This window comes from Centrocercus urophasianus, unplaced genomic scaffold (genome assembly GCF_019232065.1).
Source record: "Centrocercus urophasianus isolate 14NV4802_14NV808 unplaced genomic scaffold, USGS_Curo_1.0 seq_102, whole genome shotgun sequence".
Lineage (NCBI taxonomy): Eukaryota > Metazoa > Chordata > Aves > Galliformes > Phasianidae > Centrocercus > Centrocercus urophasianus.
In genome coordinates, this window is record NW_024884165.1 from 35,881 (window position 1) to 40,915 (window position 5,035).

The 5,035-nt window shown below is 42.7% G+C and overlaps 1 long non-coding RNA gene across 1 annotated transcript in view; it reads left to right on the forward strand.

The window, feature by feature from the left end:
- Positions 1–3,217, forward strand: part of LOC122167032 — a 13,022-nt gene extending 9,805 nt beyond the window's left edge. Inside the window, exon 5 of the long non-coding RNA XR_006170933.1 lies at positions 2,353–3,217. This is a non-coding gene — a long non-coding RNA (uncharacterized LOC122167032). The remainder of the gene's footprint in view (positions 1–2,352) is intronic.
- The last annotated feature ends 1,818 nt before the right edge of the window (positions 3,218–5,035 follow it).

Sequence of the window (5,035 nt, forward strand, 5' to 3'; positions counted from 1 at the left end):
TTCTTTTTTCTTTTTTCTTTTTTCTTTTTTCTTTTTTCTTTTTTCTTTTTTCTTCTTTCCATGCATGATTTGGATCAAACTTGCCAAAGATATCAGAAACTCCAAGAAACTGAGCCAGCTGCAAAAGTCGATAACCTGAATGCATTGCAACTCAAACCTCTTTCTACTAAGCCTTCTTCAGACAGTATGAATTCCAAGAAGGTTGCCTGAAACTTATCAGTTGAGGAGCTGCCTACTGATGCAATGAGAAAAGTAGAACAAAACTACATGCTTGATTGAGACTGTTCTCAATCAATCAATCAATCCTACAGCCTCACACAATGTCTACAAGACTATCTGCAAGATGAAAAAACAGCCAAACCAAAAACAAAGATACATTTAGTCTTTCCTCAGGTCAGAACCAGTAGTAGGTCGGTAGGTAAGACTGTAAGAACAAGTTAAATGGGTAGTAATACTTCTCCATGATATTTCCATATATTTACATGAGATTTTCATTCATGTATAGGTTAAGAATTTCCTGAGACAAAAGTTTCCAGGATATTTATTCCATTGCTTTCCCTCCTTCTCCTTCAAGAAATTCCCCAATTTAATTGCGTTCAGGATGAGGAGCCACCTCTTCTTATTTATTCCAAAGCTGTCACTTTCTAGTTATTTCATAGCTACCATTGTCTAGTTTTATTTGACGTACCACAGTTCTGGTGTTGGAAAATACAGTGAACCATAATTTCCTATTGAACTTTTCTAAATTATTTGTATTTTAAATAGAGCTCTATAATATTGCTTTTAAACCATGTATTTTGCAAGCTGAAAAGTCCTTTATTGACTGCTTGTGAAGGCATCCTGTAGGGAACTTGCTTTATCAGGGGGCTTGGAGCAGATGGGCTCCAGAAGTCCCTTTTCAAACCCTACCATTGTGTAATTTTATAATTCTTTGCCTTTATTCGTTCCAGTTTTTTGGTGTTTGTTTGTTTGTTTGTTTCTTTGTTTTTATCGGAATTATTTCCAGTTCTATTATGTCTTTCTGGAGTGGAGATCAGAAATCCAGGCATTGCATTCATAAGGGATGGGATCCATCTTGAGTTAGTTAAGTCACCTAAAGATGTTTTTATCCTTATTACTCTACTAATTATTCAGAATAATTCAACCACGTTTCTGACATAATGGAGCACAGAGTGGATATTTTCATAGAATTGCCTAAAGTAAGCCAAGACCACATTTCCCAGTAGTCATACTTAGCGTTTGGTCCTTTATAATTCGTGCCAAGACAGGCTGTCTCCCTTTGCCTTACTTCAGTTTTACTTACAATGAATTTCACCTGTTGCTTAGTTATCCGGCCTATTTCTTTACAATTGCTCCTGTAGATCTTGGCTCCAGTTTTCATTAGTCACAGAATCTAAATGCAAGGTGTAAGATCGTTTGTACTCCAAATAATTACTCTATTGTAGCTTAAATTGTCATACACTGCAAATGCAAATAAATGTAACTGATAATTTGATAGATAAAAGATGGAGGGCTAAGTTGAACTCATGTCTGTGGCAGAAAATGTGCATAGGTACAGATCGTTATCCTCTTCCTGTTTCTTTTCCAAGAGAAGAGAAATTGGAATATTGATGTGTTGTGAGAGTGACAGCATGTGTGCTGCTGCTGTCCAGGGAGAGTGAATCTGGCAGTGCTCAGATTCCTTCCAGTCCAGTGATTCCTCCACATGGAACAATGTCAGACTTGAATAAAAAGGGGTTTTTGGTGGTGGTGGTGGTAAGGAGAAAGACAGAAATGAAGGGAAGGGAAGGGAAGCACTGAAGTAACATTGGGAGAGCTAAATGAAAAAGAGTACAAGGAAAACCAACATAGAATGTTTTAGCAGGGAGCAAATTTTGTTGTTGTAGAGGGAAAATTGCATAAAAGCGGGCACCAAAGCCAAGGTGCTTCTATCCACTGTGCTCATAAGAAAACATTCTTCTGTAAATGATTAAGGCCTCCCATTCAAGACATTTTATCTACACCCATAGTAAAGAGTAAAAGATTGCCATTCAGGTTGACAGAAAAAAATCATAATCCTTGCTATGCTTGAAGATGTGATAAAAAGGCCATTTCCATTGCTTCTTCACTAGAAACCAAATGAGTAGCAAACAAAATGTCTCCAAGGAGGACATCTCTCTTGCCTCCGAAGTCTGAAAGATTCCCAAAGATAGCTGAGAGCTACATGGTTGTCCAAACTGCCTTTCCACACTGAGTTGCCTATATTTGCCTGTGAAATTATGGAAGGTCCTTTAAGCCATTGTTTTGTCAAATCAGGGATCTGCAAGGAAAAACAAATCTTACTAAATTTTGAAATTACCAATGTCGTTGCAGGTCTTTAAAAGGTCAAAAGAACAGACATGAAAAAAAGCATTTCACAGTGAATTCATCAACAAAAGAAGTGTGTGCTGGTGACAGTTGTGAAATACATGTGCATTTTTACTGAAATAGGCTAAGTTGATAGCAGGATTTTTGAAGAGTAATGAGATGAGCTATAGGTGTCAGATGATCAATAAAAGATTAGAATGCTTTTAGGATTAGCATCAGAAAACTGTTACAAGGCAGTACGAGTGAAAGAAGAGATGCAACCTTCGTATGAATATGATATGGACAAATACACAAAGGAGCCGTTGCACACCTGTAGCTGCTCTTTTATTTCCTTCATGCTTTCACTCTGTACCATTTTTCCCCTGCTCTGAGTGAGAGACATCTGAGTCAAGTGTCCTGAGTTAAAAACATTCTGGTGCAACCTTAAATAATCACTGGGATGGGTCAGACAATCCACTAGATCCCAGGCCCATGGACCCAGAGAAAGAACCCAATCCATCTCCTGCAGATGAAACAGCTGCTACTCTGAGTAGTCTTTCTTGTATTTCTGCAGTCTCTGCTAGGATCCTTCATTAGAAAGACGCAGTCTCAAAAGGTAATACACAAAGCAGGTCTGATACCTTATTTCATGCATGGTGTCTTTTTTCTTTTCTTCCCTAAAGATAAATTCATCCTCTTTCTTCACTTCTCAGATCTCACACAGAGACATTTTTAGCATCTATCACTATTAGTAAGCTATAAATGGGCAGATATGGGGAACAAAGTAGGTACCTCAGCAGGTAAGCATTTTTCCCCTACTCCAGGGAAGGTTATGGAGCTGATTGTCTTGAGGGAGACCATGCGGCATGTGCGGGGTGACCGGGGGATCAGGCCTAGCCAGCATGGGTTCGTGAAGGGCAGGTCCTGCTTGACCAACCTGATCTCCTTCTATGATCTAGTGACCCATCTGGTGGATGAGGGAAAGGCTGTTGATGTGGTCTACCTAGACTTCAGCAAAGCCTTTGGCGCTGTGTCCCACAGCATTCTCCTGCAGAAGCTGGCAGCCAGAGGCTTGGATGGATACACTCTTGGCTGGGTAAGGAGCTGGCTGAAGGGCCGGGCACAGAGAGTGGTGGTAAATGGAGTCAAATCCAGCTGGCGACCGGTCGTGAGTGGTGTTCCCCAGGGGTCGGTGCTGGGGCCTGTCCTCTTCAATATCTTCATTGATGACCTCGATGAGGGCATCGAGTGCACCCTCAGTAAATTCACAGATGACACCAAATTGGCTGGAAGTGTGGATCTGCCTGGGGGTAGCGAGGCCCTGCAGAGGGATCTGGACAGGCTGGAGAGCTGGGCTGAAGCCAATGGGATGAGTTTCAACAAGGCCAAATGCCGGGTCCTGCACTTCGGCCACAACAACCCCAGGCGACGCTGCAGGCTTGGGGCGGTGTGGCTGGAGGACTGCGTAGAGGAAATGGACCTGGGGGTATTGATTGATGCTCGGCTGAACATGAGCTGACAGTGTGCCCAGGTGGCCAAGAAGGCCAATGGCATCCTGGCTTGCATCAGAAACAGTGTTGCAAGCAGGAGCAGAGAGGTGATTGTTCCCCTGTATTCAGCACTGGTGAGGCCGCACCTCGAGTGCTGTGTCCAGTTTTGGGCCCCTCACTGCAAGAAAGATATTGAGGCCCTGGAACGTGTTCAAAGGAGGGCAATGAAATGGTGAGGGGTCTGGAACACAGGCCATATGAGGAGAGGCTGAAGGAGCTGGGAATGTTCAGCCTGGAGAAGAGGAGGCTCCGGGGAGACCTCATTGCTCTCTATAACTTCCTGAAGGGAGGTTGTAGTGAGCTGGGGGTCGGCCTCTTCTCTCATGTCATTAGTGATAGGACCAGAGGGAATGCCTTCAAGCTACGGCAGGGGAGATTCAGGCTGGACATTAGGAAGTATTACTTTTCAGAAAGGGTGGTCAGGCACTGCAATGGATGCCCAGGGAGGTGGTGGAGTCACCGGCCCTGGGGGTGTTCAAGGAAAGGCTGGATGTTGTGTTGAGGGACATGGTTTAGTAGGACCTGTTGGTAAGAGGTGAACGGTTGGACTGGATGAGCTTTTAGGTCTTTTCCAACCTTGGTGATTCTATGATTCTATGATTCTAAGTGCACTTTGCACTTGATTTTGCTGGACATCATTACTTTCTTGTGGGAAAAATTTTCAAGCCTGTTCAAATCCTTCCAGGTGGCATCCCTTTCTTCTCTTATATCACCTGTACCACTTGATGTTGTGTGCAAACTTGCTGAGGGTGCACTTGATCCCATCATCTATGTCTATTAATAAAGTTGTTAAAGAGCACTACTCCCAAGAGATACTACTGGAAGTCGCTACTCCTCACCAGCCTCCACCTGTTGACCACAACCCACAGGCTGTGACTTTTGAATCAATTCCTTATCCACCAAATAGTTCAACCTTTGAATCCATAACTCTCCAGTGTAGAGATAAGGTTGTGAAATGAGACCACATCAAAGGCCTTGCAGATGTTCAGATCACACAACCCTTCGCTGACTTGTTTGAACTCAATCATTTTATCACTTCATAGTTATGCTGTGTATTGCTACAGTTGTTGAAAAAAGGACTGATTACTAAGGAATACTCCAAAATATTCCAGCACTTAAAGTATGAGACTTCACCAAGCACTGCGAAAAAACTGGGCTTT